Here is a 22,143-nt window from a genome sequence, read left to right on the forward strand (position 1 = left end):
CTATTTTCCAGAGGATCATAAACAGCTGTCCTGCTTACACCAACAAAGAGAAAGGGGACTAGGTTGTCAGTCTACATGTAACCGGTGGTAGGAATGGATTCCATAGATCTTGGGAACTTACAGACCGAATTGGCACTTGATATAAACCATCAGTGCCCCAGACAAGTGGTCTGTGTTTTTGCTACTTGAAGTGTAGGAGATGAACCAGCATCATCGGCCTCACCTGCCTGGTATCTTGTCAGAAATGTAGACTATCGAGTCTCACCCAAGACTTCCTGAATCAGAACCTGCATTTTAACAAGACCCCCCAGGTGATTCCTATGCAGATGAAAGTTTGAGAAGCACTAATTGAAATAGAAAAGTCTATGCGTTTTCTACTTGAATTTCACATTCTAAGTAAATATGACTAAAATGTCTTACATCTTGGATTCTACCCATCTTTTCAATGAAAGTGCTTTCTAAAATCACTAATGAGGGGCTTCCCTGGTGGTCCAGTGGGTAAGACTCTGGGCTCCCAAAGCAGGGGGCCTGGGTTCGACCCCTGGTCAGGGGACTAGATCCCACATGCATGCCACAACGAAGATCCTGTCTGTGTGCTGCGGCTTAACGATTTTCTTGTTTCGAACAAGTTCTTTTCATTTCTCAGGGTTATCTCTCTTTCTGTGGCATTTTGCCTTTTTAACTCTCCTTAAAACTTTCACCTTGTTTTTTATTTTTAAATTATTTTTAAAAGTCTACACATTGGGGTTTAACTTACAGAAATAAAATGTTCCCGTTTTAAAAGTACAGTTGCTGAGTTTTGTCAAATGTATACAATAGTGTGTCCACCACCCCAGTTAAGATACAGAACATTTCCACGACCCCAGAATTCCCTATGCACCTTCTCAGTCAAGCCTCCCACCAACATCTGATATAATTTATATCACTAAAGACACGTTTTACCTGCTCTAGGACTTTATGTACATGGGAATAAATAGTATGTATTCTTTTGTGATTGCTCTCATTCAGCATGTTTTTGAGATTCACAGTGTTTTGTAATAGTAGTTCCTTTTTATTGATGAATAATATTCCACAACTTGTTTATCCATTCACATATTGATGAATACTTGAATTGTTTCTAGTTTGGAGACTATTATAAAGCTGCTATAAGTATTAATGTAAAAGTCTCTTTGTGTGTTTATGTTTTCTTTCTCTTAGGTAAATAACTAGGAGTGGAATTGCTGAGTCGTATGGTAAGTGTACACTTACTTTTAATTTTAAAAGAAATTGCCAAACTGCTTTCCCATGTGGTTATGCCATTTTACATAGTTAGGACTGTTTTGTTTTCTTGATGATTTGACCCTTTTATCACTGGTGGTATTTCTTCTCCTGAAATCTACTTTATCCGATATCAATATAGCCACTCCTGCTCTCTTATGATTAGTGTTTCCATGTGTTTCTTTTCTCCTCTTTTTATTTTTAACCCCTCTATGTCTTTATATTAATGTGCTGCCTGTTTCTATTAACAGACTATTTTTTCCCCTGTTGGGTACGTCATATTTTCTTGCTTCTTATATGATATGCATTGATTGGTTGCTGAACAATGTAAAAGTGATATTGTTGAGTGTAGTAGGCAGAATAGCTCCCCAAAGATGTTCACACCCTAATCCCTGCATCCTTTGAATATGTATGTAACATAGCAAAAGAGATTTTGCAGATATAATTAAGGTTGTGGACTTTACAAGGGAGATTATCCTAGATTATTGGGGGGTGATCCCAGTTTAATCACATGAACCCTTAAAAGCAAAGAACTTTCTCCAACTAAAGTCAGAGAGATGCAGCAGAAGAGGAAGTCAAAGTGATTGGAAACTTTGAGTTAGCATTGCTGTAGGAGCAAAGACTGGATCCCAGCTGACAGCCAGCAAGGAAATGGGGACTTCAGTCCTAAAACTTGGAGAAACTGAAGTCAGCCAAAAAACTGAATGGATTTGGAAGTTCATCCAGTACCTGGCTGACCTCTTGATTTTAGCCTTGTGAAATTCTAAATGGAGGATTAGAAATCCATTGTACCTGGACTTCTTACCTACAGAACTGTGAGATAGTAAATGGTATTGTCTTAAGCCATTAAATTTGTGTTAATTTGTTATGGCAGCATTATAAAACTAATACATTGAGTGTCTAGATTTTTAAAGAGTGTTGGGCTTTATTTGGGAGTCTGTTACTCTAGTAGCATATTAAACTTTGTGAGACTCTAGACTATCCTTTTGCTATAAGAATTTCTAGTTCTCTCTTAAGGAGTGGCTTAGGCTTTCTATTGTATGTCACAGGTCTTTAATAAAGTTTCTGTACTCTACTTGGAGAAAACTCAAATTATTACTTTCCCTATGAGTTCCAGTAGTTGTTCATATTGTAGTTCCCAAGTAATTCTTTTTTCCCTGGTAATTAATTTTTGCCCAGCCTCTTGGAGCTTCACCCTGTACATGCACAGCTTAGTATTCAGGAGAAGACTTAAAGCGTATTCTGAAACTCTTTCTGTGTATAGCTCTTCCTTTCTAGCATTCCTGATTACAAATTCCAGACATCTTGTACTCCCCAGACTCAATCTTTGTCTCCTCATCCCAGCTTTGCTTGGATCTCCTCTTGTGGACCATGGTTTGAAAGTACCTCCAGGCATAAAACCAGGGCAATTGTAGGGCTCACCTCATTTGTTTCCTTTCTTTCTGGGATGACATGTTTGCTCTGCATGTGTTTCAGTGTCTGAAAATAGATATTTCATAAATTTTGCCCTGTTTTCTAACTTTGAAGAGCTATTCTGGTACTCCTTACTCCATCCTGGCTAGAATCCCTTGTTATTTTGTCGGTGGATCCTTCATTCATCAAATAAGAGCTTCTTCCCAGGTCTCTTTGCTTCTGATCTAGTTTTTTTCACTCCATCTTTCACAGTCCGTTATGAAATAAACACAGGTGAACTCCCCTTCTCAAAAACTTGTCATGGCATCTTGCCTTTCTCATAACAGTAATACATGAATCTATTCAGCATTTAGACAGTTACAGTGGGATTTCCAGTTTACTGTCTCATTTGATAAAACCTAACATTTACTTGGATAGTCAAGGATTTTATTTTTATGTATTTATTTTTTTTAAAAAATTATTTATTTATTTTTATTTTTATTTTTATTTATTTTTTTTTTTTTTAGAAATTTCATGTAATGTCTGAAACATTTATATTAACATGCTTCCATACAAATAACCCAATGAAAGTTTAGTATTAGTTGTTTTGTTTGTTTTTTTATACTGCAGGTTCTTATTAGGCATCAGTTTTATACACATCAGTGTATACATGTCAATCCCAATCGCCCAATTCAGCACACCACCATCCCCATCCCACTGCAGTTTTCCCCCCTTGGTGTCCATATGTCCATTCTCTACATCTGTGTCTCAACTTCTGCCCTGCAAACTGGCTCATCTGTACCATTTTTCTAGGTTCCGCATACATGCATTAATATACGATATTTGTTTTTCTCTTTCTGACTTACTTCACTCTGTATGACAGTCTCTAGATCCATCCACGTCTCAACAAATGACTCAATTTCGTTCCTTTTTATGGCTGAGTAATATTCCATTGTATATATGTACCACATCTTCTTTATCCATTCTTCTGTCAATGGGCATTTAGGTTGCTTCCATGACCTGGCTATTGTAAATAGTGCTGCAATGAACATTCGGGTGCATGTGTCTTTTTGAATTACGGTTTTCTCTGGGTATATGCCCAGTAGTGGGATTGCTGGGTCATATGGTAATTCTATTTTTAGTTTTTTAAGGAACCTCCATATTGTTCTCCATAGTGGCTGTATCATTTTACATTCCCACCAACAGTGCAAGAGGGTTCCCTTTTCACCACACCCTCTCCAGCATTTGTTGTTTGTAGATTTTCTGATGATGCCCATTCTAACAGGAGTGAGGTGATACCTCATTGTAGTTTTGATTTGCATTTCTCTAATAATTAGTGATGTTGAGCATCTTTTCATGTGCTTCGTGGCCATCTGTATGTCTTCTTTGGAGAAATGTCTATTTAGGTCTTCTGCCCATTTTTGGATTGGGGTGTTTGTTTCTTTGATATTGAGCTGAATGAGCTGTTTATATATTTTGGAGATTAATCCTTTGTCCGTTGATTCATTTGCGAATATTTTCTCCCATTCTGAGGGTTGTCTTTTCGTCTTGTTTATGGTTTCCTTTGCTGTGCAAAAGCTTTGAAGTTTCATTAGGTCCCACTTGTTTATTTTTGTTTTTATTTCCATTACTCTAGGAGGTGGATCCAAAAAGATCTTGCTGTGATTTATGTCAAAGAGTGTTCTTCCTATGTTTTCCTCTAAGAGTTTTATAGTGTCCAGTCTTATATTTAGGTCTCTAATCCATTTTGAGTTTATTTTTGTGTATGGTGTTAGGGAGTATTCTAATTTCATTCTTTTACATGTAGCTGTCCAGTTTTCCCAGCACCACTTATTGAAGAGACTGTCTTTTCTCCATTGTATATCTTTGCCTCCTTTGTCATAGATTAGTTGACCATAGGTGCGTGGGTTAATCTCTGGGCTTTCTATCTTGTTCCATTGATCTATGTTTCTGTTTTTGTGCCAGTACCATATTGTCTTGATTACTGTAGCTTTGTAGTATAGTCTGAAGTCAGGGAGTCTGATTCCTCCAGCTCCATTTTTTTGCCTCAAGACTGCTTTGCCTATTCGGGGTCTTTTGTGTCTCCATACAAATTTTAAGATGATTTGTTCTAGCTCCGTAAAAAATGCCATTGGTAATTTGATAGGGATTGCATTGAATCTGTAGATTGCTTTGGGTAGTATACTCATTTTCACAATATTGATTCTTCCAATCCAAGAACATGGTATATCTCTCCATCTGTTGGTATCATCTTTAATTTCTTTCATCAGTGTCTTATAGTTTTCTGCATACAGGTCTTTTGTCTCCCTAGGTAGGTTTATTCCTAGGTATTTTATTCTTTTTGTTGCAATGGTAAATGGGAGTGTTTCCATAATTTCTCTTTCAGATTTTTCATCATTAGTGTATAGGAATGCAAGAGATTTCTGTGCATTAATTTTGTATCCTGCAACTTTACCATATTCATTAATTAGCTCTAGCAGTTTTCTGGTGGCAGTTTTAGGATTCTCTATGTATAGTATCATGTCATCCGCAAACAGTGACAGTTTTACTTCTTCTTTTCCAATTTGTATTCCTTTTATTTCTTTTTCTTCTCTGATTGCCGTGGCTAGGACTTCCAAAACTATGTTGAATAATAGTGGTGAGAGTGGACATCCTTGTCTCGTTCCTGATCTTAGAGGAAATGCTTTCAGTTTTTCACCATTGAGAATGATGTTTGCTGTGGGTTTGTCATATATGGCCTTTATTATGTTGAGGTAGGTTCCCTCTATGCCCACTTTCTGGAGAGTTTTTATCAGAAATGGGTGTTGAATTTTGTCAAAAGCTTTTTCTGCATCTATTGAGATGATCATATGGTTTTTATTCTTCAATTTGTTAATATGGTGTATCACATTGATTGATTTGCGTATATTGAAGAATCCTTGCATCCCTGGGATAAATCCCACTTGATCGTGGTGTATGATCCTTTTAATGTGTTGTTGGATTCTGTTTGCTAGTATTTTGTTGAGGATTTTTGCATCTATATTCATCAGTGATATTGGTCTGTAATTTTCTTTTTTTGTAGTGTCTTTGTCTGGTTTTGGTATCAGGGTGATGGTGGCCTCATAGAATGAGTTTGGGAGTGTTCCTTCCTCTGCAATTTTTTGGAAGAGCTTGAGAAGGATGGGTGTTAGCTCTTCTCTAAATGTTTGATAGAATTCACCTGTGAAGCCATCTGGTCCTGGACTTTTGTTTGTTGGAAGATTTTTAATCACAGTTTCAATTTCATTACTTGTGATTGGTCTGTTCATATTTTCTATTTCTTCCTGGTTCAGTCTTGGAAGGTTATACCTTTCTAAGAATTTGTCCATTTCTTCCAGGTTGTCCATTTTATTGGCATAAAGTTGCTTGTAGTAGTCTCTTAGGATGCTTTGTATTTCTGCAGTGTCTGTTGTAACTTCTCCTTTTTCATTTCTGATTTTATTGATTTGAGTCCTCTCCCTCTTTTTCTTGATGAGTCTGGCTAATGGCTTATCAATTTTGTTTATCTTCTCAAAGAACCAACTTTTAGTTTTATTGATCTTTGCTATTGTTTTCTTTCTTTCTATTTCATTTATTTCTGCTCTGATCTTTATAATTTCTTTCCTTCTGCTAACTTTGGGTTTTGTTTGTTCTTCTTTCTCTAGTTTCTTTAAGTGTAAGGTTAGATTGTTTACTTGAGCTTTTTCTTGTTTCTTTAGGTAGGCTTGTATAGCTATAAACTTCCCTCTTAGAACTGCTTTTGCTGCATCCCATAGGTTTTGGGTCGTCGTGTTTTCATTGTCATTTGTCTCTAGGTATTTTTTGATTTCCTCTTTGATTTCTTCAGTGATCTCTTGGTTATTTAGTAACGTATTGTTTAGCCTCCATGTGTTTGTCCTTTTTACGTTTTTTTCCCTGTAATTCATTTCTAATCTCATAGCGTTGTGGTCAGAAAAGATGCTTGATATGATTTCAATTTTCTTAAATTTACTGAGGCTTGATTTGTGACCCAAGATGTGATCTATCTTGGAGAATGTTCCGTGCGCACTTGAGAAGAATGTGTAATCTGCTGTTTTTGGATGGAATGTCCGATATATATCAATTAAATCTATCTGGTCTATTGTGTCATTTAAAGCTTCTGTTTCCTTATTTATTTTCATTTTGGATGATCTGTCCATTGGTGTAAGTGAGGTGTTAAAGTCCCCCACTATTATTGTGTTACTGTCGATTTCCTCTTTTATAGCTGTTAGCAGTTGCCTTATGTATTGAGGTGCTCCTATGTTGGGTGCATATATATTTATAATTGTTATATCTTCTTCTTGGATTGATCCCTGGATCATTATGTAGTGTCCTTCCTTGTCTCTTGTAACATTTTTTAATTTAAAGTCTATTTTATCTGATATGAGTATAGCTACTCCAGCTTTCTTTTGATTTCCATTTGCATGGAATATCTTTTTCCATCCCATCACTTTCAGTCTGTATGTGTCCCTAGGTCTAAAGTGGGTCTCTTGTAGACAGCATATATATGGGTCTTGTTTTTGTATCCATTCAGCCAGTCTATGTCTTTTGGTTGGGGCATTTAATCCATTCACGTTTAAGGTAATAATCGATATGTATGTTCCTATGACCATTTTCTTAATTGTTTTGGGTTTGTTTTTGTAGGTCCTTTTCTTCTCTTGTGTTTCCCACTTAGAGAAGTTCCTTTAGCATTTGTTGTAGAGCTGGTTTGGTGGTGCTGAATTCTCTTAGCTTTTGCTTGTCTGTAAAGCTTTTGATTTCTCCATCAAATCTAAATGAGATCCTTGCCGGGTAGAGTAATCTTGGTTGTAGGTTCTTCCCTTTCATCACTTTAAGTATATCATGCCACTCCCTTCTGGCTTGCAGAGTTTCTGCTGAGAAATCAGCTGTTAACCTTATGGGAGTTCCCTTGTATGTTATTTGTCGTTTTTCCCTTGCTGCTTTCAATAATTTTTCTTTGTCTTTAATTTTTGCCACTTTGATTACTATGTGTCTCGGCGTGTTTCTCCTTGGGTTTATCCTGTATGGGACTCTCTGCGCTTCCTGGACTTGGGTGGCTATTTCCTTTCCCATGTTAGGGAAGTTTTCGACTATAATCTCTTCAAATATTTTCTCTGGTCCTTTCTCTCTCTCTTCTCCTTCTGGGACCCCTATAATGCGAATGTTGTTGCGTTTAATGTTGTCCCAGAGGTCTCTTAGGCTGTCTTCATTTCTTTTCATTCTTTTTTCTTTAGTCTGTTCCGCAGCAGTGAATTCCATCATTCTGTCTTCCAGGTCACTTATCCGTTCTTCTGCCTCAGTTATTCTGCTATTGATTCCTTCTAGTGTAGTTTTCATTTCAGTTATTGTATTGGTCATCTCTGTTTGTTTGTTCTTTAATTCTTCTAGGTCTTTGTTAATCATTTCTTGCATCTTCTCAATCTTTGCCTCCATTCTTATTCCAAGGTCCTGGATCATCTTCACTATCATTATTCTGAATTCTTTTTCTGGAAGGTTGCCTATCTCCACTTCATTTAGTTGTTTTTCTGGGGTTTTTTCTTGTTCCTTCATCTGGTACATAGCCCTCTGCCTTTTCATCTTCTCTATCTTTCTGTAACTGTGGTTTTTGGTCCACAGGCTGCAGGATTATAGTTTTTCTTGCTTCTGTTGTCTGCCCTTTGGTGGTTGAGGCTCTATTTATTTTTATTTATGGCTGTGTTGGGTCTTCGTTTCTGTGTGAGGGCTTTCTCTAGTTGCGGCAAGTGGGGGCCACTCTTCATCGTGGTGCACGGGCCTCTCACTATCGCGGCCTCTCTTGTTGCGGAGCACAGGCTCCAGACGCGCAGGCTCAGTAGTTGTGGCTCACGGGCCTAGTTGCTCCGTGGCATGTGGGATCTTCCCAGATGAGGGCTCGAACCCGTGTTCCCTGCATTGGCAGGCAGATTCTCAACCACTGCGCCACCAGGGAAGCCCAAGGATTTTATTTTTAATTAACTGCAATCCTTTCTAATTTAGTAACTGAGTAAAGTGTGCAAAAATGTGTTACAAACTGTAAGGGGCTATACAAAGATTAGTTGTATAATTTGTTCTTGACCTAAAACAGACATTACCTTGACTTTAGGCTTAAATCAGTTAGGAATCCTTTCAGATGAAAGTAACAGAAAACCTGATTAACAGTGTCTGAATCAGGTAAGGTTTTTTTTTGTTTTTTTTTTTAAGAATTTCACTTTATTTATTTATTTATTTATTTATTGGCTGTGTTGGGTCTTCGTTTCTGTGCGAGGGCTTTCTCTAGTTGCGGCAAGCGGGGGCCACTCTTCATTGCGGTGCGCGGGCCTCTCACTATCGCGGCCTCTCTTGTTGTGGAGCACAGGCTCCAGACGCGCAGGCTCAGTAGTTGTGGCTCACGGGCCTAGTTGCTCTGTGGCATGTGGGATCCCCCCAGACCAGGGCTCGAACCCGTGTCCCCTGGGTTGGCAGGCAGATTCTCATCCACTGCGCCACCAGGGAAGCCCCTCAGGTAAGGTTTTATTTGTTTCACCGAACAAGATCTGAGGAACCATCTCCCGGCAGTGGTTCACTGGCTCATTATATCAGGACTACCCTCTCTGCATCTATTCTGGCTTTCCCTTTCAAGAGCAGAATGGCTGCCCTACAGTTAAGCAACATATTGTCTTCCAGGCAAGAGGATAGAAATGGAAGATGTCGGGAGAAGTGGGAGGGAAAGCTGCCTCTTTCATTTTTGTGAGGAAGGAAAAGCTTTCCTGAGAGACCCCAGTAGATTTCTGCTTATATCTAATCACTAGAAATTATATGACAACAATGGATTCTAGGGAAGTGAGTATTTAGTTTTTTCAACCTCTATAACAGAAGGCAAGGAAAAGAAGTTAGGTATATAAACCAACAATGACTGCTAGAAAGTTTACATAATTTTCTTTTGTGAATATCATTTTTATGTCTGCTCTGATGCAAATGACCCTCGCTCATCATTCCAATGAATGTCTGCTATAAAAATTTCTCTAATCTTCTCGCTTTTCTGAATCCCCACAACTCTTGTTCATGCCACTGCTATTCTTGGTATTTTTTCTGGCATGTTCCTATTTTAAAGTAAAGGATTCAGTATACTTAGTGTATCTATTCACCCATCTATTACCTTTGCTGTCTTTGCTTCTCTTTATGTGTTAATTCGTTCTCTGCTGTTGGAGATGTGCTTCATCCATTTAGCCTGGAAGATTGACGCATGCAGCCCCAGGCTTAGAGCCTTCTAGTACCATGACCCTAAAGGACCCAGAAACTCAAGATGTGTGCATAATCAATTGCATTATTATTTCCACTTCTTCATACCCTCCCTCTGCCATGTGACTTCATAACTCACTATAGTGGGCAGAATATATTTCCCCACCCTGTTGGAATATTAATGAACATGACGTGAGCAGAGACCTTAAATGTGCTGTGTGATTTAGCTTGGCTTCTTGTGCCTCTGTCATATATCACTAAGAGAATGTTGCCCAGATAGTTGCCAGTGCAAGGAGGATGAGAGATGTGGAGAAGACCTGCCAGTTGATAGCTGCTTTAAGCAGCTCAATTTGATTTAAATAAAATGAAGAAATGTGATATTTCTTTTTTTTTTTTTTAATTTATTTGTCTATTTATTTTTGGCTGTGTTGGGTCTTCGTTTCTGTGCAAGGACTTTCTCTAGATGCGGCAAGCGGGGGCCACTGTTCATCGCGGTGCGCAGGCCTCTCACTATCGCAGCCTCTCTTGTTGCCGAGCACAGGCTCCAGACGCGCAGGCTCAGTAGTTGTGGCTCACGGGCCTAGTTGCTCCGCGGCATGTGGGATCTTCCCAGACCAGGGCTCGAACCCGCGTCCCCTGCATTGGCAGGCAGATTCTCAACCGCTGCGCCACCAGGGAAACCCCAAACCAATATTTTAATTGGCCAGGCTTGGATTACATTCCCACCTCTCCCAACTCACCCCTCCCCAGAAAACAGGTTGGCTCAGGAATGGGGCTGCAGGGATTAAAATTTGATCTCATAATATGGAGAAGAACTTCTCCAAAGAAAAGTGGTTGCTGTTACCAGAAGAAGGGAGTTGGTTTGAAAATATAACAAACAGGCAAAAACTATTGTAATTCACTCTGGTGTTCTTTATATTTCAATATTCATTGCTAGAATTTAAGCCGGTTGTTTGCAAGGAACCCTGCTTTAGTCATCTTGTATTTCAACACTACTTTACAGATTGTGCTTGTATCAGTTATGATTAGGTTTCACTGCAGTAATATAAAAACCCTGAATACAAGTAACTTTAAAAGATAGGACTTTATTTTTTCTCTTACATTAAAGTCTGGAGATGTGCAGTCTAGGGTGGGTGTGGTGGCTCTGACCCACAAAGTCCTCAGGAACGCATGCTGCTCCTAGTTTTCTACTCTGTCATCCCTAGGACGTGGGCTCATCTTTTTGTGCAAGAGATAGCCCCTTTCGTTAGAGACAAATGTTAAACAGTAGGGTGGAGGAAGATGAGAAGACAGGGCAAAGAATATATACCAGTTGCTTTTTAAGGATATTTCTGAGAAGCTGCTACAAAACATTTCTGGTTACCTCCCACCCTTCCAGTGGTAAGAGCCTGGATGAAAGGGAGACTTGGGATCAGACCTTTATTCCAGCATCTGTGTGCCCAGCTAAAAATCAGGGCTTCTAAATAGGGACAGTGTATATTAGAACAGTCAACAAGCAATCTCTGGCACAGTACTCAATAGATATTTCTTGAATGAATGTGTTAAGTGAATGAATCATATATTAAAAATTAAAATTGGTCAATAAACTCTGAAGACTAAATTTTCAATCTTAGATTCAATGCTGGCTTAAATAACCTATTTGAGGTAAAATACCTATCCTATTTCTCATTTTTAGCAAGCAAGAAAGCAAAAATTGACTGTTTTAGAATTATTTTTGCTTTACACTCAAATTGAACAGTGTGGTAGGCTTAGTTCAGTGTTGTTGATCCATTTTCTAAAAGTCTACGTTTTATAGGATTATAGACAAAGTTTAGTGCTGCTCTATTGGAATTCTTAACTCTGAAGAAAATGTCTCTCTTAAAATTATGGGTTCTCTTAAGCTTAGACCAGCATCCCTTCGAAAGTTTGGGCTACAAATATTTGCATTAAAGGGATTTACCACCTATAGTTTCAGTAACGCTGACTTTATGGGTAAGCTGTCTGTTGATCCATTGTCCTGTTGTGCCAGCAGAACAAACCAAACCTATTTCCAGTCTGTAGATGAATTCACTGTTGGCATTGCTGGGAGAAGATTGGGAGTTAACTACTAAGCTATTGATTTTTTATTTTTCCCACTGTGGTTCAAATCCAGTCTTTAGTAATGTGCACAATTCCCGCTGTTAAATTCAAGGTGATAAAAGGAAAGTTTGAGATTGATGTCTGAAGTTAGAAAACAGTCTGTTTCACAATATTTTACCAGAGGTTTATTTTTATATTTCATTGTATAAATATCAGATGTCTGGGTGTGGAATACTCAAGCTAGAAATTGAAATCCCGACATATTTCTGAGTTAACTATTAGTGCACCTATTGAGTTAGATAGAGAATTTTAAATTTCAGAATTTTAAATTTAAAATTTTCAGGATTTTCTTTAATTCAGAGAGGTTTGTGGATGGGAGATGATAGCATTAATGGTAAGTGAAAAAGAATACAACTTTTTGTTTTTGGAATTTCTACTAAATGTGTACTTTTTCACAAAAGTTAAAACTAATTCAATTTTTTTTTAAATTATTATTTATTTATTTATTTATTTATTTATTTTATGGCTGTGTTGGGTCTTCGTTTCTGTGTGAGGGCTTTCTCTAGTTGTGGCAAGCGGGGGCAACTCTTCATCGCGGTGTGCGGGCCTCTCACTATCGCGGCCTCTCTTGTTGCAGAGCACAGGCTCCAGACGCACAGGCTCAGTAGTTGTGGCTCATGGACTTAGTTGCTCCGCGGCATGTGGGATCTTCCCAGACCAGGGCTCGAACCCGTGTCCCCTGCATTAGCAGGCAGATTCTCAGCCACTGCGCCACCAGGGAAGCCCCCTCAATTTTTAAAATACTTTTTTTCATTCATTATTTGTTCATTTAACAATTTCTTATTAAATGCTCTTTATATTTGAGATACTTTTCCAGGTATTAGTTATACAGTAGAGAGCAAGAGAGTGCCTACTCTTGAGAAATTTACCACTGATGCAAGGGACAGGCATTAAGCAATTGCTTCTGGAATGGAGTTTTTAATGGCATTGAAATATATTTGCATTTTCATTGCCATAGCACTATAAAGATGTCTAAGTACCACATTGGCATATATTTTTGTATTCTGCTTTTTTTTTCATTATTCTGATAAATTTTACATGTTAAGTATAGTAATGATTCACTTATCTATAATCTGTAGGAAATGAGGGGTTCCACCACAGTTTTTTTTTTCCAAAATAACTGGAAAATGATAGTTTTTAAAACTTTAAAAATTTTAGCTATTTTGAAAGAAAGCTGCAATAGACTGAATGTTCTCCCCAAATTCATGTGTTGAAATCCTAACCACCAGTGTGATGGTACTTGGAGGTGAGGCCTTTGGGAGGTGATTTGGTCATGAGGGTGGGGCCCTCATGAATAGGATTAGTGCCCTTCTAAAAGAGACCTTAGAGGGCTCCCTTTCCCTTCTGCCACATGAGGACTCAGTGAAAAGGTGGCTGTCTAAGAACCAGGAAGTAGGATCTCACCAGACACTGAATCTGCCAGCACCTCAATTTTGGACTTCCAGCCTCCAGAACTGTGAGAAGTAAATTTGTGTTGTTTATAAGCCACCTAGTCTATGGTGTTCTATGGTATGGGTAATAGCAGCCCAAACTAACTAAGACAAAAGTTTTCAAAAATGTATCAACATTATGTTTTTTTTTTCCATCTTAAACTATATAGAAGATAATTTCTACATTAGCTGGGGAGTTAAATTTCTGTGTTAGAGTAGACTAAGTTGTAGTAAAAATAGACTTAGAAAATCAGTGACTTAATGAACAGGAAGGTTATTTCTCCCTCATGGAATAATCGAGGGTGCTCCAGGTTGGTAGCAACTCTCTTCCACATGGTGATTCAGGGACCCGGATTCTCCCATCTTGTCATCTTGTGACTCTTTTATCCTCTGACACCTTGTCATCAGGTCAAGGCTTGTTCACCACCTCAGGTTCAGCCAGTGGAGAGGGGAACAGTGTGGATGAGGCACACCTCTCTTAAAGGCTGGAGTCCTGAAGAGGCAGGTGCATATCACAGCTACTCACATATCATAGCTGAGATTTTAGTCACATGGTTACATCAGTCTGCAAGGGAGACTGGGAAATGTGACCTAATTATGTGCTAGGAATAAGGAGTGGATGAATATTTGTGGGCAGCTAGCTGTTTCTCACATAACCTGCAATTCTGGCTGCCAAGTGTTTGTGTATGTCCTTCTCACGTTCATCCTTTCTCTATGCAAGACACATAGAGCACACTCACCCCTTTCCCAAGGGAGACTGCACAAAGTTCCATCTACTTACTGTATCCAGCTCAAATCCAAGGATTTCTGAGTGATGTTTAGTCTTTTCACTCAGGTCCAGATGTAACTCAGGTAGGTCAGGGCGGCCCAAAAAATTAAAACCCCTATTCAGGTAAGAAAACAATGAGAGACACAGCAGTCATTGGTCCATAGCACTGATGGAGACCAGCTGGGCAGGGGTCTCAAAGACCTCTGCTCTGGCAGTGGTGGAAGTTCCTTGATTGCATCCTGTTTTTGCTCTCTGGGAGGGAATTCTTATCCATTGCTCTCTGTGGTCCCTTGTGCTACCTTCTGGAAGAACCTTCCTCATCTATTATTCTTCTTGGCCACATCTGAAATGGGTTGTGGGAATATGTTCCCCTTAGGGGCTGTGTGTATTTTGCAGCTGTTTGTAAGCCTATAGGTTGTTTTAAGGCTCAAAGAGTCAGATGGATCTTTGGTTCTCAGGCTCATAGATTCTTTACCAACACAATTTCCTCCATCTTAGTAAGCTCGTAGTTTATTTGCTTCCAATATGTCTGTAAGCACAATCAAAATTTTTTCTGGATATATTCTATACAGTACTTCAGTTTTTGCTTTCTTCTTCTTCCTCTGACATGTTCTTTTATTTTAGTCGCAGTTATCTTGAGGCCATCTGAAAAATTAGGGTGGACTGGGAAAGCAACAGTCTGACCTTTTGCTGTTTAATCATTATCACTCCCTTAGGAGGCCTTCTCTGATCACCCTACTTAAAGCTTCCACTCAGTCCCACCTTGCCCCAATCTTTAAAAAAAATCATTACTTTCATGTATATATGAAACATGTATATATGAGATACATTTATCTTATTTATCATACTTATTGTTTATTGTGTGTCTTCCTCCTCTAGCATGTAAATTCCATGAGGTTTGGAAGTTATATTTTCTTCTCTCATATATCTCAGGGACAGAGAATAGTGCCTGCCAAATATTTGTTGAATGAATAAATGAATGAATGAATGATTTGAGAGTGTGCTGACTTTTCAGGATCTGCTATATACTATTTTGTTAATGAGCTATGCAGATACTGCTAGTTATAGCCATTTCCTCCTCTTCCATGTAAACAGAATCCTCACTTTGTTCATTGGTAGAGTAGGGCAGGGAGGATCCATCTTTGTTCTCTGTTCTCTAGCCATAGAGAACTCTTCTATGCCAGTTATGGAAATTCCATTCTTCTTCATCTAGTCTAACAGTGGACAAGTTTCAGTCTTGGCAAGTGAGAGGTAAGCAAAAATGTGGTAGAATGGAAAAACCTCTGGAAATAAAAAAAAAATTCTGCTCACCCCCTTCTTTTTGCTTTGGCTGTTCTTTACTCTTGTGTTGATGTGATGTTGAAGCTTTACCTGCCATCTTGTGACCATGAAGGCAGACATTGCTAACATACTGAGGTTAGAAGAGTGGAGAGATAGAAAGGACCTGGACCCATGTGACATAATTGAATCACTGCAGCAACCTTGGATTCACCTTTTTAAAAATAAGATAATAATGTCTACTTCATTTAATCCATTTTTGGTCTGCTATTCTGTTACTTGTTGATTGTAGCTGAAAACATCCTAATTGATAGAGTAGCAGTATCTTCAGTAGCTGCTGAGACTAACTGACCACTATTCTGTTCATGCATATCCTTGAGGAATTGACAATAAGGGTACAAATGAATAATCACAGAGTCATCTATCTAGCACACTGTTATCACAGAGCAAGTGCTTATTAGCATTCAAATTCAGTATAACTAGTGGAACTGGTTAGTCTTTTAGGCACTCCTAGTTGGATAGAGGTAGTCTATCCTGTCATCTCTGCAATGGGCCCACATGGATTCTACTATAAGGCACCATTTGAGAGAGGCTCTCTTCTATTGCCATAGAAGGAGTGACACCAGTGTAGACAATTTTGGCCATATTGTTTATTTCTTATCCACTCAGACATAAACTCATTGGTGGAGAAGATTATAGGGTTAAGGAGTTGGGTGGGTTAGTTTTCCTCTTTCTCCTCCATCTCTACCCCTAGATACTTCTTAAACACCCAGGAGAATGGAACTGACTCTGGCTAGAATGTGTTGATCGATTTGTGGCAGCTTAAGTACTTTGCTACAGGCTATTGGTAAAATTTGCATGTATGCCTAGAAAATAAATTAGAATTTCAGATTGTTAAATATTTCAGTTTAATCATCTGGAAAACTGTAGTGGTTTTTTGTCTTCAAAAATAAAACAAAACAAAAAAAGCCCTGCAGCTTTATCCGCCCAAAGTAGCTATCTAGTCATTGATACATTGAACTTTTTTTTTTGCAAAGTCATTCAATATGTGCAAATGGTAATGTTAGCTGACAAATGAGGATGTGGGCTTTCTATCTGGAACTCAGTAAGAGAAGACTATATCCAGCTCTTTTTCATAATTAAAGTTCAAATGACAAATTCATGTATTCTCAGGATGAGTCTCAGTCTCTCTACAGTGCATCATAATATTAGGTTCATTGGCTTACTTTTTATGTTGGGCTCATTAAAAGTTTCTGTAGGAAAAAGGTTTATATAGCAAAACTCTAAAAAAGGTAGTGACTTAGAGTATTATACTGATTTCTGATAGACTTAACAGATAGATTAATTTATATGCTCATGGGAAACTGTTCAGGAGCTACTCTTAGTTTATTTATTTAAAGTTTGTATCAAGTACCTTTAAGTCTAAATATCCTTAATTTTTTTCTGTCTGCTTTAGAATCGTTTGGGGATTTCCATTCCTTTTTTCTGTCTACTCTCTGGTCACTAACTTCTCTAATGGTATTTGACTCTTCCCTTTGTTTGCTTCTGGTTTGTGATATTTAATGGTTAGGTTCAGTTAACCAGATGTAGGGGAGAGATTATAATTTTCATCTTTGATACACATAAACTTCGTATTTTAAAAAGAGGAACTGCTTATGTATATATCTGAGAGGAAAACAAAAAATAGAATATTGTCAAAAATGTCCGGGGACGTAAGGCTAGCAGCTATGCCTGTACCAAAACATGTTTTGATTTTCTTCTGAGGAGGTCAAAGTATTTCATATATTATTTCATGTTCATGACATTCCTACTGTTGTACAGGAGCAGATGCTATCTCCACTTTATGTTGTGGCGTTGAAGAATGACTTATCTGTGGGACAGAGATGAGAATGAGTCTAACAGCAGTGAATTTCCCAATCATAAATTCTAGAGTCCCTGCAAGGGGCCTGCCTCGTTATGAGAGTCATCACATGCAGGGAGCCCCAAACTGTGGTTTCCCACCAGGTTTTTATAGTTCATGTATAGTTTCTCTCCTGCCAGATGCAATTTATAATTTTTTTATCATAAGAAATATTGCCTAGTAGCACCACTTCCATTCTACCTTTTTCAGGTTTCCAGGGAAACAGTGCTGTAAAGTTAACCAGGGTCAAGTTTGTTCATAAAGGACAAGAGGTTTTGTTAATGCTTTACCTGCAGTTATGTAGTCTCTTCTGGACTATTAAGACTGAGTTGGAGTCTTAGCAGATCTTGGTCACTGATCAAGTGTACTCTCACCCTGGGTCTTGAAAAGCTGGAGTGGGTTACGTGTAATTTTATAGCTAACAAAAATATTTTCCAACCTTGTTATTTTATAAATAAAACCCTGTTATTCCATGTTTTGTATTTACAGCTTTCGGTAGAGATTGAATTAACTCTTGGCACTTGCCCAGTAGTACAGATCAAACGTAGTGGAGAACACAGCCCCACTGTTAGGAGTTCCCACTGAGTTAAAATGTTGTAATTCAGAGTGAAACAACCTTCAGCACATAATCTGACTTTCTACTTAATACATCTAAAAGGGCATAGACAAAGACAGATCTTCCCAGGCATGTAGGAAATACAGGCATACCCCAACAGGATTTCTCCTAGTTTAACATTTTTCTAGTAGAATGCCTGTGACTTTTAATATGTCATAAGGTATACATATCTCAGCTGTAAGAAAAATTTATACTTGTGCTTCTAAAATATAATATGCTCTATATTTTTTAGGTGTAATTTACATGTGGTGAAATGCACACACAAATTTCAAGTATACAAGTCAATAATAAATCAATACACCCAGGCAATCCACACCACTGTCAAAATATAAAACATTTTCACTACCTTAGAAAGTTCCCTTGTATCCCTTCCTGTTCAATCCCCTATCTTTCCCCCTACCCCAAGGCAATCACTATTCTAATTTCTATCAATATCAATTAGTTTTACCTGTTTCGAAATTCATATAAGTGGAACCATAAAGTATGAACTCTTTTGTGTCTGGCTTCTTTTGCTCATCATATTTTTGAGATTCATCTATATTATTGTTTGTAGCAGTAGTTCATTTATCATTGTATGAATATACAGTACTGCAATATGTTTTTCTGCTACCTCTTGTTGGACAATTGTGTGGCTTCCAGTTCTAAGCTATTATGAATATGGTCGCTGTAAGTATTTTTGTATAAACTTTTGATGGACTTGTTTTCACTTCTCTTGAGTAAATACCTAGAATTGCTGGGTCATAGAGTAGGTATACGTTGAACAGTTTCACAACCTAAGAACCTGCCAAGCAATTTTCCAAAGTACTTGTTCCATTTTGCATTCTCAGCAGCAATTTATGAAAGATCTGGTTGCTCCACATCCTTGCCTATATTAGGTGTTGTCAACCTTTATTTTCAGCCATTCTAGTATGTATAAAGCTTCTGGAAGAAAGAAACATGAGAATATCTTTGTGACCTAGAGGTAGGTAAAAATTTCTTATAGAAACCACTAACCATAAAAGTAAAAATTAAATAATTGGATTCATTAAAAGCTTCTGCTCTTTGAAAGATACTTAAAAAATGAAAAGCAAACTATAAACTGGGGAAAAATATTCACAGTACATATATTTGACAAAGGACTTGAATATATAAGCAACTCATATCTCAATAGTAAAAATACATACAATTAAATAAAAGAAATAGCTAAAATACTTGAACAGAATTTAACAAAGGAAGATATACAAATACCCTGTAAGTACATGAAAAAGTACATAGCACTGTTAATTGTCAGTGAAATGAAAAATCAACAAAATATTTCCAATGAAACAATGTATAGGAGTGTTTTTGAGTTATTTCAGCTGCAGCATCAGACCCACATGTTGATATTTGAAAAGCTCTTGAGTCTTCAGAGACAAGATGTTCAGTATATTGCTAAATTATTAGCTATATTGATTTATTGGTTATTGGGAAGTAATGTTTTAAGCATTTTATGTTCTAACATGGTAGTTCATTAATTTTTTAGGGATATTTTACTGCGTTTTAGGAAATTGGCTGTGGGTTTGTGGTTGACATATACATTATAATTTTTCCCATTAAAATCATGATAATTAGGTTCACAGTAAGTATTTTTTACTGAACTATTCAAGAACAGATTGCTGAAATTAAGAGGGAGGCGATGTATTTATTTATTGATTAATTGAATTCTACAATCAAAGGAGGAAAGTATTTAAAGACTATTTTTATTTTTATTTAGAATTTCTTAAAACAATCTAATGACCGTTTTAAAATTTGAAGTTTATATTTTTCAAAGCTAATATTACTAAGTGACCTAGTTATTCATTCCCCAGTATAATAGAAATGATAATATTGAGCTTCTTTCTCTTACAGACTTCTTCCTTTCCCTCTTTTCTGTCCTTCCCCTGATACCTGTATTTAAGTGCCCAGAATATAGAATCCAAAATAGACAGATGAGTAGATTGTTATCTGTGTCTTTCTTGCTCTAAACTATGACTAGAACTAAGTTCACCTGAATTGTATCATGATCATCATCAAGAGCCCTTTAAAAGAAAAAGTATTTTTTGTAAAAATTCTAGAAGTTCTGTCCAAGCTCTTCCCAGAACAAAAGATCTGGTGAACAATAAAGTTTTTATATTAACAATTCAAAGTGATAGGTCAACTTTATGAAGCTGCCAGGATCCTCAGCGTGGTTAGGCTTCTCACTCACCTCTAGAGCAGGTCTCTCAACCTTGACATTATTGACATTTTGACTATTGATTGTTGTGGGGACTGTCTATGCATTGTAGGATGTTTAGCAGCATCTCTGGCCTCTACCCACTAGATGCCCGTGGCACCACCCTCAGTTATGACAACCAAAACTATCTCTAGACATTGCCAACTGTCCCATGGAGTGCCACCCCCTTCCTCCTTCCCCCCTCCCCCACCAACTACCTGCTGCCTCTCCCCCATCTTCTCCATTAAGAACCACTTCTCTAGAGTTTATCTTAACTATCAGGTTACCTTCAATACCTAATGCATTTTTTTTTTTTTGGAGTCCTTTAGACTTTGATCCAAGAATGGCCTGGAAATCTTTGGAATACCCTGTACTTAAGAATACTGGTTAGTGACCCTTATCACCTTAGTTATTCAAACTTAGCACTAAATTAGAATCAGACCATGCCTCAGAGGGAAGATCAGGCATGAGGAAGATAGCAGTTCACTTTGTTAATTTCAATTTAGTGTCAAAGCATTTCAGTCAATGATTTATTGTTTTTTTTTTTTTATAAAATATGTTATAGTTCCCCAAAGAGAGTTGTTAATCCTCTTAAGAATGCAGTAAATTCCTTTATACCTGCTGTAAGTATAATTTTCGTGGGCCCTGAAATCATATATGCAAAACAGGTAACATTTTATTTTCCCATTTTTACATTTAGTTTCTATTATATGCCTGATTTCTCCTGATGCTATAAAACTATATCTAGTCATTTCCAGGTGAACTCAGTCTTTGTCGTACTTTTTCAGTCAAGCTTAAAATTGTGTCAGTTCTGGATTTTACCTTCCTCTCCTTCTCTTTAGGGTGGCACTCCTGTTCCAAGGCATATTTATGATAATGACAGGATTGAAGTTGAGGTGGGAAGTCAGGGAGAGAGAGTATCTGCTCTTTGGTGGTCATAGTATTTGTCACTCTTCCTAAGGTCACCTTCTGAAATCTCTGCGCTTGTAAAAACCTCAGTTCCATGATTCACACTGGCATTTGGGTTACAAATTTAAGCCCCTTTGGCCCTCAGCTGTCTCCTTCAACAAACATCTGAGCCCTTCTTGGGGAAGTGGGGAAAGTTTATTTGTCCACTTCTCGGTGGCGAGTTTAAGGTAGAATCAGAGCCTCATTGTTCCCTTATGTCATACCCAGCCGTGTGTAATTGTTGGCTTGATGTCATTATGGTGTAGAGAGACCCACACCATCATTTCTGTCCTGGGGTACCAAATTGAAGTGGTAGATCTAGAACACCACACTTTTCTCCAACCTTCTGTCTCCCTAAGCTACACACTTGGGAAAGAAGATCCTGTTCCAGTGCTCCTCATGTGTGGGTTTAACCCCTTTGCTTCTCCCTCATGACTTCCTAATCAGAAGGCTCTTATCTTCTGGACATGGAAGCTTCAGTGGAGAGGAATGATGTAGTCTCTTTCTGCAAGTACTTTTGCAATGTCTTTGTTGTCCTGGAACACTGCTTTTGAAGCTAAAAGTAAAGAATATGACATCCTTTTCTGCTGTTCTGCAGTAATTTTTCTTTTCCTGAGTTAGAAGATGCCTTAGAATGAATAGAGTGAGGGAAAGTTCTTGGGGCAACTTTTTTTTTTTTTACAATAGTAATTATAGAGCATGGATTTTTAATGGATTTCATACTGCAATGAAGACATGAAAACATTCCTTCCTCTCTTCTTTCTCCACCAAGAACCAATCAGGTTCTCGCATTTTCTTAATTTTATCTTATGATCGGATTCTCTTCCATTGCCATGGCTACTCCCTTCTAGTGGCCTCCCCAGCATTTTGCAATAGCCTTCCAGCTAGGCTTTAGTCTGACTCTGTCTTTTGCATCCTACATACTGATTCCACATGAATCTTTCTAATAAATAGTACCAAAACCTTCAAGGATGTTATATTGCCTCTGAAATAAAT

At 37.8% G+C, this 22,143-nt stretch overlaps 1 long non-coding RNA gene across 1 annotated transcript in view; it reads left to right on the plus strand.

The window, feature by feature from the left end:
* The first annotated feature begins 1,194 nt into the window (after positions 1-1,194).
* The window catches only part of LOC132364915 (uncharacterized), a 229,001-nt gene continuing 208,052 nt past the window's right edge, over positions 1,195-22,143 (plus strand). Inside the window, exon 1 of the long non-coding RNA XR_009502956.1 lies at positions 1,195-1,232. This is a non-coding gene — a long non-coding RNA (uncharacterized LOC132364915). The remainder of the gene's footprint in view (positions 1,233-22,143) is intronic.

Source organism: Balaenoptera ricei, chromosome 4 (genome assembly GCF_028023285.1).
Source record: "Balaenoptera ricei isolate mBalRic1 chromosome 4, mBalRic1.hap2, whole genome shotgun sequence".
NCBI classification, from domain to species: Eukaryota; Metazoa; Chordata; class Mammalia; order Artiodactyla; family Balaenopteridae; genus Balaenoptera; species Balaenoptera ricei.